General features: G+C 53.9%; 1 pseudogene; it reads right to left on the reverse strand.

The window, feature by feature from the left end:
- Positions 1–284: 284 nt before the first annotated feature.
- LOC136547395 (glyoxylase I 4-like) lies at positions 285–1,004 on the reverse strand (annotated as a pseudogene).
- Between the last annotated feature and the right edge of the window lie 11,391 nt (positions 1,005–12,395).

Consider the following 12,395-nt stretch of genomic DNA (forward strand, 5'->3'; position numbering starts at 1 on the left):
CGATGCATACTGAATTGAAAATAACATCGGAAATGGAAGTTTTTTTTTTGACGGGTGTATAAACCCAGCTTTTATAGAATGCCAAACGGTAACCAGTTTTACAACATTGGAAATTGAAGATTTGAAGCCAAACGCACATACCAAAACTGCTTAGTTCCTGCTCCTAACCAAGCTAGTACAAATTCGAATTCAGAACTTGAACTCTCAGCGCGAAACATGGCCCAGAATCCAGCATAAGCGCCCGCTACGGCGAGGTCTACTAGCGGACGCGCACGCCTCCTAGTCTACTCGGCGCCGCCGGCGCCCATGCGCACGGGCGGGTTGTGGCGGTCGCGGGGCAGCCTGAGGCGACCCGAGCGCGCCGGCGGGGACGAGCTCCAGGTTCTCGCAGTTGCAGATCTCGATCATGAAGCCGTCGGGGTCCCTGAAGAAGAGCTGGTCTATGGGCGACCCTTCCTCCTCGTTGATGGTCCGCTTCATGTACTGGATGCGCATCTCCTGGAGCCTCCGCTCCATGGCCCCATGTCCTCGCACTGGAACGACACGTGGTTGTCCATGGGGTCCAGCTCCGTCTCCGGCCTCACGTCGGGGGCCCCTCCGCGCGTCGTCGCGCTGCACGAGGTGGATCCCCACGCCGTAGTTGAAGAGCCTGCAACACACGAGTTCGGACAAGTCTGCCGGCGGCCCGCCGGAGAAGCTAAGCATATGTGGTCCGTACGTACCATGCGCCGGAGAAGTCGAGCGCCGGCGGGCGGTGGATGAGCACGAAGCCGAGCGCCTTGACGTAGAACCGGACGGAGGCGTCGACGGACTCGCACAAGCGTGAAATGTGGTTGAGCGCCATCATTGGCATCGCCAGCACGTCCTCGCACAGCTTCGTCGAGACGGCCGAGTCACCGACGAGCTCATTCTCCGCGTGATGACGCCCTCCCGCCGCCGCCGCCCGCTTCGTCCTGCCGCAGCTGCCGGCCCGCCGCCGCCGCGTCCCTGCACGCTTCTCCCATGGTCGGTCTCGGCCTCTCGGGCCGTGTTCTACTCTCTCCACACACGCGCTAGCTAGCTCTCGGTCCGATCCGATCCGCCACAGACCAGAAGCGAGGCCACCCGCGCGGCGCTGCTTTATAGAAGGCGAGCGGGGCCCGGCGCGCGCGCGACGCATGGCGCGGGGGCGCGCTCGTGCCGTCGCGCCGGCATGCCACGTTCCAGTGCGCCGCTTGCATAGCCCTAACGTCGGTGGGTAGTGACTTGCCCATGCGAGGCAAGCCCCTGCTCTAGTGGGTGGATCCACAGCATCCGGCGTCGGCGCTTTTTTACCCTAGATGCTGTCGTAGAGAGCATGGAGCAGGAGAGCCTCGATGTAGGGATCGCGTCTATGCTCGAGGCCCTAGACCACATCGTGGGCGCATTCACAACATCGTTGTTTCCCTCTGGCCAGGTATTGCTTGGTCCTACTTCTTGCCCTTATCTTCCATTATATACTTTTTGTATCCTGACCATCGTCTTTCTGTAGTCCCTTATAGCTCATAGCCAGGGGGAAATCTCTGTTCCTTTGTCAACAGAAGGAAGCCTGGGACCGCATCATCGAGGAGGCGTGGCTACATGGGGAGGTGATAGCTCAGCTTGTTGCCACCCAGCAGAGGGTGGCCAAGCTACCCCCCTTGCCGAGGAGGCGGCCAATCTTTAGTCACGGGTGGCCGAGGCCCGTCGGGATGTTGACGAGGCCGAGAAGGCGTTCAAGGCCCTATCGGTGAGGTCTTGAAAGGATGACAAAGAAGCTACCAGGGTCAGGGAGGAGCGGGGGTGAGTTGCTCTAGAAGGACACCGAGACCCACCAGTGGATCCTTGACCTTCTGGGTGAGGTTGAGAAGGAAAGGGATCTAAAGCTAGGGCCCGAGGAGAAGCTTGCGGCCCTAGAGAAGAGGGTGAGCCTGGATGCCATGGAGGTTGCTCGGCTGCGTAAGGAGCGGGATGAACTAATCCAAACCGTGGAGAGGCTCCACTCGAAACATGGTGCGACTCATGAGGAGCGTGACTAGGCTTTCCGAGAGTGTGACCAGGCCTGCCAAGAGCGCAACGACGCGCAGCAGAGGGTCGGCTCCCTCTAGGCCAAGTTCGAAAGTGCGATGACCTAGAGGCTGGAGGCCAAAAGCATTTCTACTAGGCTAGCTATGGATCTTGCCAAGGTGAGGAGGAATCTTAAGGCGGAGAGTGACGAGCTTGGTATCCTGAGCGCCGCCCTCAGAGTGGTCTGCAATGACCTTGAGGTGGTACAGTCAGAGGGGACCAGCTCGCTCGCGACTCGTGCTGTTGAGATCACGGCTCGGGTGCGCTAGCTCAAGAGGAATGCCCTTCGTGCCAAGGTCAATCAGTCCTTTGTGACTGCTCGTTCTCATTATGGGGACAACATCGATCTGGAGGCAATGAGCCATAGCTACGTGCCCAGTTATGAAGTCCACGAGCTGGAGGAGATGGAAATGGTGGTGGCTCCCCTTTCGCAGGGACCTGGCAGACATGATAGAAGGCATAGTTCTCCCTCGGAGGGGCTAGTTAATGAAATAGGTCGGGCGATCATTTTTGTAATAATCGAACAAGTTCTGATCCTTGTGTTTTGTTCAAACAAGTCTGATCTTTTATTTCGGTGTGAACAAATTTGTTTTTCTCCCTTTTTATGTGTGAAAAGGGGTTAATGTGTTCTGACCCTTCTATTTGTTAAGACCGTAGAGTTTGAGGTGTAGGAGGGAAACTTTGATCACGCTGGTAAGCAAGAATGCCATAGCCACTAGGGTGTTGGTTTCTTGCAGTCCGACCAGCCTTACTCTATTGTTCGTTTCCTGCAAACCTTGCCACTAGGTTTTTTAACGTGAGAAAGGGGTTGGGCATGGCGATTGTTTCAGAAAGGGTATATATATACCCTTATCAGCTCTCGAGTAAGGCCCGACCCCTTGCCGTTGCTGGGGTTGGGTGTCACTAAAGATCGAGGAGAGGATAGCGAAACTAGTAAGAGAAAGCGTCTCTTAGTTTTCATACGTACCCCCTCCCTATGATCTGAGCCATCGTTCTATGGCCATGCATTCGGTCTCCTTACGAGTACAACTTTCCTTGAGCCCCCGCGCATAGCGGGGGTCCGGTCGAGGGTCGGCTCGTCTTTGTGATCGTCACCCCGTCCACGGTTTCCGCAACTGGAGGGGTTGAGCTAATGTCACTTGCCTCGATGGCTCGAGTGACATGCTCAGCGAGCTCGCTAACGGGCATGTCTGAATGGAATTTGGGTCCGTTCTTCATGATGGGGGTTGGCATAGACCTCATGTGGTATTCCACTGCTCCTTAACCCGCCTCCCGATAGATGTTTGAGTCATTTTGGAGACCGACTTAGGTGGCCCACTAGCCTCCCCTAGGTGAAGATTCTGTGGGCATAGCTTGATGTTAGGCTCGAACGAGAAGGTCGAGATAACCCTGTCCGCTTCTGAGCGGGTCGGGCAAAGGCTGCTAGAGCTCATCTGTGTTTTCTCCCCTGGCTCTGTTTGACGCGAGGTGGCCTCGAGCCCTTCATAGGCCATCCTTCAAACCTCGGTCGGTTGAATTCTTGAGTCGGGGTCAGGCCGCTTGAGCCCCTGAGCCCTATTGGGCTCGGTAGGGGTTGGCCGAGTTTTATGCATCGCCTCGTCCTTGGTTTCCACAACCAGAGGGGGTTGAGCTATATGACACTTGCCTCAATGGCTTGAGTATCGTGCTCGATGAGCTCGCTAATGGGTATGTTCGAGTGGAATCCGGCTCTGTCGTTCGTGATGGGGTTGGCATAGCCCTCATGTGGCATTCCACTACTCCTTAACCCACCTTCGGGTAGATGCCTGAGTCGTTCGAAAGACCGACTTAGGTAGCCCGTTGGCCTCCCCTCGATGGAGATTCAGTGGGCTTGGCTCAAGGTTAGGATCGAACGAGAAGGTCGAGATGACTCTGTCCACTTCTGAGCGGGCTAGGCAAAGGCCGCTGGGGCTCATCTTCATTTTCTCCCCTAGCTCTATTTGATGTGAGGCAGCCTCGAGCCCTTCGCGGGCTAGCCATTGAACCTCAGTCGGTCGCCGCTCATATCGAATGAGATGACTACCGCTTCGTGACATGATGCGAAGCGTTGTGACACAAGAATTGCTTATGCGATGCTTGGATGTATGAGATGAATGTATGGATGAATGTATGAATGCATGCATGAGAATGGATGAATGAATGCTCATGCACTGGAGAAGTAAAGTGGGGTTGGTAAAGTGACCTCGATGGCTTGAGTGTCGGGTTTGGGGAGCTCTTACCGAATATGTTCGTGTGAAATCTGGGTCCATCGTTTGTGACGGAGTCGGCATAACCTGCATGGGGCATCCTGTTGCTCCCTACCCATCTCTTGATAGCGGCCTGAGCCAGTTTGATCAACTTGGGTGACCTGCTGGCCTCTCCTCGATGGAGATTCCACAGGTGGGCCCCTCCAAACGCTTCCTAGGAAGGCAGAGGCTAAAGCTCGAGGTACGGGGACAAAAACTCTGATCACATTGGTGAGCAAAAATGTCGTAGCCGTTGGAGCATATGTTTCGTACTGTCTGACCAGTTTTACTCAGCGTTTGTGTCCGCACACCTTGCCTTTAGGCTTTAGCATGAGAAAGGGGTCAGGCATAGAGAATGTCTACCGAATAGACACTCTTGCCAGGCCCTAAGTGAGGCCCGACCCCTTGCCATTGCTAGCGTCGGGTGTCACTTAGAGATGACCTATCTCTCGGTAGCGGCTCGAGCTGTCCGATCGACTTGGGTGACCTGCTGGCATAGGACTTACCTATGGAGATAGAGGATGAGATCATCTCGCCCAAGAAATTAGTTAGGCAGATAAGTCAGGTGGCGAACTTGTAATAAATGGACGAGCTATTAAATTTTGTTATGGCCAAACAACTTTTAGCCCTTCTCCCCTTTTGTATAAAATGTTAGTGTGTTCCGATTGTTTCCGTCATTGAGGCCATAAAGCTCAGGGTGTGGGTGAACAAATTCTGATCACGCTGGTGAGCAAAAACACTGTAGCCGCTGGGGTGTAGATTTCTTGCAGTCTGACTAGTTTTACTCAGCGTTCGTTTCTACAACCCTAGCTTCTAGGTCTCAACGCGTGAGAGGGTCAGGCATAGAGAATGTTTGTCAGGTGGATATACTCTTAGACGCATACCAACTCTTTTCGTAGTTAAGGCTAAAAGGCTCGGGGTGTGAAAAAAACTCGTGATAACGCTAGTGAGCAAAAACATCATAGCCGTTGGGGTGTATGTTTCTTGCAGTCTGACCAGTTTTACTCAGCATTCATTTCCACAACCCTTGTTTCCAAGTCTCAACGTGAGAAAGGGTCGGGCATAGAGAATATCTACTGGATAGATATGCTCTTATTAGCCTCCGAGTGAGGTCTGACCCCTTGCCATTGCTAGGGTTGGGTGTCACTAAAGATCGGGGAGTCGATAGCGAAACTGATAAGAGAAAATGTGCGTATATTAAGGGTAAAAGCGACATAGCTGCTCGATGTTCTAGGCATTAACGAAGACTTTGCCTTTGATGGTCTTGAGCTTGTAGGTGCCTGGTCGGAGCACCTCCGCGATGACGTATGGTCCCTCCCACGGTGGAGAGAGCTTGTGGCAATTCTTGTTGCTCTGGATGAGGCGGAGCACCAGGTCCCCGACGTTGAAGGCCCGACATCACACTCGATGGTTGTGGTACCGGCGTAACGCTTGCTGGTACCTGGCCAAGTGGAGGAGGGCAATGTCACGCGCTTCATCTAGTTGGTCTATGGCATCCTCGAGGGACCCCTCGGCTCCCTGTTCATTGTACGCCCTGACCCTTGGTGCTCCATAGTCGAGGTCGGTCGGGAGGACAGCCTCAGAACCATAGACCATGAAGAATGGCATGTAGCTGGTGGCCCGGCTGGGGGTCGTACTTAGGCTCTAGAGCACCGCGGGAAGTTCCACGACCCAATATTTGCTAAACTTGTTCAACCGGTTGAAGATCCTAGGCTTGAGGCCTTGTAGGACCATGCCATTCGGGTGCTCGACCTGCCCTTTTGTGCGGGGGTGCGCCATGGTGGCCCAATCAATGTGGATGTGGTATTCATCGCAGAATTGGAGGAATTTTTTTTTGGTGAACTACATGCCATTGTCCGTGATAATGGAGTTCAGGACTCCAAAGTGATGGACGATGTCAAAGAAGAACATCACGGCTTGCTCAGACTTGGTCGTGGAGATCGGTCGAGCCTCTACCCACTTTGTAAACTTGTCTACAGTGACAAGCAAGTGCATATAGCCACCAGGTGCCCTCTTGAGAGGTTCGACTAGATCGAGCCCCCAGACCGCGAATGGCCACGTGATGGGGATCGTCTGGAGTGCTTGGACCGGCAGGTGGGTCTGCCGAGCATAGTATTGGCACCCTTCGCAGGTGCGCATAATATGTTCAGCGTTGGCTACCACGGTCGGCCAGTAGAAGCCTTGTCGGAACGTGTTTCCTACCAGGGCTCTAGGCGTGGCATGGTGACCGCAGACCCCACTATAGATATCGCTCAGCAAACGCTTTCCTTGTTTAATGGGGATGCGGTGCTGTAGGACCTTGGTGTGGCTTCGCCTATAGAGCTTGCCATCAATAACGGCAAAGGACTTGGCGCGACGTGCGAGCCACCGAGCCTCCATTTTGTCCATCGACAATGCCTCGTAGAGGAGGTAGTCGAGGTAAGGTGCCCTCCAGTCGGTCAGAGGGTCAAGCTCTGTCACTAGATCCTAATCAAGCTCCATGACTTCAGGGTCGGATGGAGCCGATGGCTGGTTAGCCCCCGAGCACAAGGCAAGTGGCCCATCACTAGCTTATTTTGGCTCCTTGTAGCGGACTGAGGGTTTGTACTAATCGCTAGCGAAGATGCCTATCAGCACTAGCTCTCGACCGGACGCCGCTTTTGCCAGCGCGTCGGCCACCTCATTGAGATGCCTTAGGATGCGATGGAGCTCAAGACCGTCGAACTTGTCCTCTAGCTAGTGGTCTTCTCGGCAATACGTAGCCATCTTGGCATTGTGGTAGCTTGATTCCTTCATGACTTGGTCAATGACTAGCTGGGAGTCGCCCCGAACGTCAAGCCATCGGATACCCAACTCGATGGTGAGTTGTAGGCCATTGATGAGTGCCTCATATTAGCCACATTGTTGGAGGAGGGGGAAATGGATGCGAACCATGTACCTCAGGCGTACCCCAAGGGGTGAAACAAAGACTAGCCCCGTGCCGGTGCCTTTCTTCATCAGCGATCCATCGAAGTACATAGTCTAGTACTCCTGGTCGATGACTGCTGGTGGTATTTGGACCTCAGTCCACTCTGCAATGAAATTAGCCAGCACTTGGGACTTGATGGCCGTCTGGGGGGCATATGAAATGCCTTGACCTATTAGCTCGAGTGCCCACTTGGCGATTCTTCCCATGGCATCCCTGTTTTGGACGACCTCACCGAGAGAGAAGGATGTCATTATCGTCACTAGATGGCAACTTGAAGTAGTGACACAACTTCCATTTGGTGATGAGGACGGCATATAGGAGCTTCTGGATTTGGGGGGTAGCGGGTCTTGGAATCGGACAAGACCTCGCTAATGTAGTATATGGGACACTGCACTTTGAGGGTATGTCCCTCTTCTTCTCGCTTTACCACTAGAGTAGCGTTGACCACTTGCATGGTGGCCACGATGTAGAGCAGAAGTGGTTCCCCATTGTTCGAGGGGACCAAGATCGGGGCCTTCATCAGAAGCTGCTTGATCGTGTCAAGTGCCTCCTGAGCCTCGGGCGTCCATTCAAAATGGTTGGCCTTCTTCAGGACCCGATAGAGGGGGAGACCTCATTCGTCTAGGCACAAGATAAAGTGGTTGAGTGCAGCGAGGCACCCTATAGCTCGTTGTACCCCCTTTATTCTCTAAATCGGGTCCATCCTCATGATGGCCAAGATCTTCTATGGGTTGGCTTCGATGCCATGCTTGAAAACGATAAAACCTAGCAGCATACCCCTTGGGACCCCAAAAACACACTTCTCGGGGTTGAGCTTGATGTCGTTTGCTCGGAGTTTTGCGAAGGTCTATTCTACGTCGGCTATGACCTTGTTAGCCCGTTTGGATTTGACCACAATGTCATCCATGTAGGCCTCAACGGTTCGCTTTATGAGGTCCTCGAAACACTTGAGCATGCAACGCTGGTACGTAGCCCCCATGTTTTTAGACCAAACGATATTGTAACGTAGCAGAACGATCCGAATGGGGTGATGAAAGATGTCACGAGCTAGTCGAACTCTTTCATCATGATTTGATGGTACCTAGAGTACGCATCAAGGAAGTAAAGGGTTTCACACCCTAAGGTTGAGTTGACTACTTGGTCAATGCGTGGCGAAGAAAACAGGTCCTTTGGACACACTTTGTTGAGACCCATGTAGTCAACACACATTCTCCATTTTCCACTCTTTTTTGTACAAGAATGGGATTGGCTAACCACTCGTGGTGGTATACTTCCTTGATGAACCCGGCTCCTAGAAGCTTCACAATCTCCTCGCCGATCGCCCTGCTTTTCTCCTTGTCGAAGCGACATAGGCACTGCTTCACCGGCTTAGAGCCTGGCCTGATCTTCAAGGCGTGCTCAGTGACTTCTCTCGGAATGCCTAGCATGGCCAAGGGTCTCCACGTAAAGATGTCTCTGTTGGCATGGAGGTAATCTATGAGCGCGCTTTCCTATTCAGGGGAAAGCGTGGTGCCAATGCGCACTACTTTGCCCTAGGAACCACTGCAGTCTATGAGGACCTCCTTGGTGCCCTCTACAGGCTCAAAAGACCAAGCTGACCGCTTGGGGTTAGGTGCTTCTTTGGCGACCTCCTTCCTAATGGCCGCAAGCTCCTTGGAGGCAATGATTGTCATGGCATGTTTGTAGCACTCGACCACACACTCGTAGGCGTGCTGGAAGGAGGTGCTGATGGTGATGACCCTATACGGTCTCAGCATCTTTAGCTTCAGATAGGTGTAGTTGGGGATAGCCATGAACTTCGTGTAGCATGGACATCTCAGGATGGTGTGTGTGGGGTGTATGACCCCGGATACCCATGGTAGACCACATGGGCTGTGCCCCTAGGGGTGGCCCAGCCCACAAGAAGAAGCCTTGCGGGGCATGACTCTGCTCGGCGCCTTCCGCAAGACATCGGGAAGATATCTAGAAGATACTACGAGATCTATTAGGATATGTATGATCCTAAGATTCCTGTAATCAGTTATTACTTTCCGGTTATCTCTCAGATCTAATCGACTTGTAACCCTACCTCTCGGACTATATAAGGCAGACAGGGACCCCCTCTAAAATCACGACATATCATACGATAGCTAATACAAACCAACAGACCACGGGAGTAAGGTATTATGTCATACTGACGACCTAAACATGTCTAACTCGTGTGTCACTATTGCCTTCTTCTTCTTGATCTCGCGCTCCCCTGCCAATGAATCTACCTTCATGGGATACCCCTCAGAGGACTGCCGATGATATTCTGTCGACAGTTGGCGCGCCAGGTAGGGGTGTACGTGCTATTTCCTTGTCAAACAAGATGGCTTTTTCCGTAGGCTCTTCGCCCCTTCTATAGCCTAGCCAGATCTTCACGGTCAGATCCATCTCGTGGGTCATCAATGCTGACGGAGTCGAAGAGCTCCTCGAGCCAGGGCAGATTAGTTCTGCGTCGATCACCCCCGCACCTGCAACTACAGATCTGATCTCGAAGTTGATTCCGAGTTCTCCTTCGGCAACTACTCGTCGTCCGCTTCCTCGCTACCAGAGGAGGTCTATCAACAACGACGATCTGATCGAATCCATCGATCGGGTCAGACTGAAGCTCGCCGATTGTCTCTCCATTGCCGAATCAGCACTGGACACTCTGGTTCAGCGCCGACCACCCTCCGATCTAGATCTATTGGAGGGTGCTTAGGAAACTATAGGGGCTATGGCACTACCCTTCAGGTTCTCCAGCGCTGTTGCCGCTCACCAACATGCCCTGAGGGGCAAACTCGCCGACCAGGTCGCCGTCTAGCTTCTGCCAGCCATCAACACGCTACACTTAGGCCGGAGCCCTAGGGCGCACCTCTAGACCATCACGGAAGAAGCTCCGGGCTCCGAGTCTCAGGGATCTACGGAGACCCTCACTGAAACCTTCTCAGATCAATTTCTCCTTCCACCCTTCTGAGGTGGCGCAATCTTCAATGTCAGCATCGACAACCCTCCCCAGAACAGCGAAACCGAGGAGGAGCGTGTTGCTCGGAAGAACCAGAATGTCAACCGCACACAGCGATGAGAAAATGAGACATCCATCGCGAGGGCCAAGGCTGCTCGGAATAATCGGCTTGACTCTCAGGGAAGACCGCTCCCGCTCTACCGCGACGTCGACGAAGAATTCCTCCGCATCGATGGCCACGACGTCTTCAAGACTCCAAGCGCCAATTTGGCAGTAGCCGCCAACGAGCTCGCTCGTTTCCCTCAAACGCCCGAGCTCGCCAAGATCGCTGCCATGCTTAAAGCGGCTCACTGTCAGGTCAATGAGATCCACGAGGATCAGAGACCTTCGTGCTCTACAGACTAACTGGTCGGGTGGTTTATATTAAACATAAATATATTTTCACGCCAACTGATCGCCGAATTACATACGCCGTTTCATCACCATTGCTGATTTTTCTCCGGAGTTTATTTATTTGTGCGTCATGTACTACCCGTTCTATATATTTGTATTATAGGATCATCGTCCAGGTGATCGAATCACCTGGTGCTCAGACTTCTCCACCGATCAACTAGTCAGACCGCTTAGTTCATGGACTCCATCGCTGACCAGTTGATCATACTATTCGCCGGTCGCTTCTACTCAATGCTCACTTCGCCAATGACCAGTTGACCAGACTGTTCGCCGCTCGTGCTTCATCGCCAGCTACGCCGGTTACTCTTCAGCGCTCGGATTCTTCGTGCTCGAGGACTAAGTGGGCACACTTCACTGCACGAATGTCGCCAGCTACGCCGGGGATTCCTCGGTGCTCGAACATCACCGCCTACGCCGGGGACTCCTCGCTCCTCGGTGCTCGATCATCGCCAACGACACCGGGGACTCCTCGCTCCTTGGTGCTCGGTCATCGCCAGCGACGCTAGGGGCTCCTCGCTCCTCGGTGCTCGGTCATCGACAGTGACGCCGGGGACTCCTCGGTGCTCGAACATCATCGTCTACATCAGGGACTCCTCGCTCCTCGATGCTCGGTCATCGTCAGTGACACCGGGGACTTCTCACTCCTCGGTGCTCGATCATCACCAGCAATGTTGGGACTCCTCGCTCCTCGGTGCTCGGTCATCGCCAGCGACACCGGGGACTCCTTGCTCCTCGGTGCTCGGACATCACCAGCGACGCTGGGGACTCCTCGGTCCTCGATGCTCGGTCATCGACAGCAGCGCCGAGGACTCCTCGCTCCTCGGTGCTTGGACATCACCAGCGACATCGGGGACTCCTCGCTCCTCGGTCATCGCCACCTACGCCAGGGACTCCTCGCTCCTCGGTGCTCGGTCATCGCCAGCGACGCCAGGGACTCCTCGCTCCTCGGTGCTCGGTCATCGCCAGCGACGCTAGGGACTCTCCTCGGTGCTCGGACATCACCAGCGATGCCGGAGACTCCTCGATCCTCGATATTCTATCGACAGTGTGGTAGGTTCCATGGAACCTGACCACCTCAAAGGTAAGGGTCTCCATCCTATAATTGGTTGGATCCCCAAAGGTGATAGGCAGATCGATCTACCCAAGTGGCATGGCCTGCTTTGTAGGCACGATGCCATGGAAAGGCACTCTAGTCGATCGGATGCGTGATCGGTTGATGCCCATGGCGTCGAGCATTTCGGCGTACATGATGTTGAGGCCACTGTCTCCATCCATCAACACATTAGTGAGCTGCTTCATGACGATGATTGGGTAGACCACGAGCGGATATCTTCCCGACTGTGGGATGCTTTTCGGGTGGTCGGTCCGATCAAAGGTTATGGCGGACTCCGACCATCAGAGGAAGGAAGGCGCGGCTGGCTTGGCCATATAGACCTCGCGGCGCGTAAGCTTCTGGCGGCACTTGGAGTCGTAGGCCACCGATCCTTCAAAGATCATGAGGCAGCCATCCAGTGTTAGAAAGCCACCGTCCTTCCCCTCAACGTCGTCTATGGCTGGCTTGGGGTCCCCCTATGCCCCCCTTGTTGGAGCCTCTAGACAAGAACCACTTCATGAGGCCGCAGTCCTTGTATAGATGCTTGATGGGGAAGGCATGGTTCGGGCATAGCCCTTTGAGTAGCTTCTTGAAGTGGTTCGAGGTACCCTCAGTGGGCTTTTGACC

The sequence above is a fragment of the Miscanthus floridulus genome, chromosome 3 (genome assembly GCF_019320115.1).
Source record: "Miscanthus floridulus cultivar M001 chromosome 3, ASM1932011v1, whole genome shotgun sequence".
Lineage (NCBI taxonomy): Eukaryota > Viridiplantae > Streptophyta > Magnoliopsida > Poales > Poaceae > Miscanthus > Miscanthus floridulus.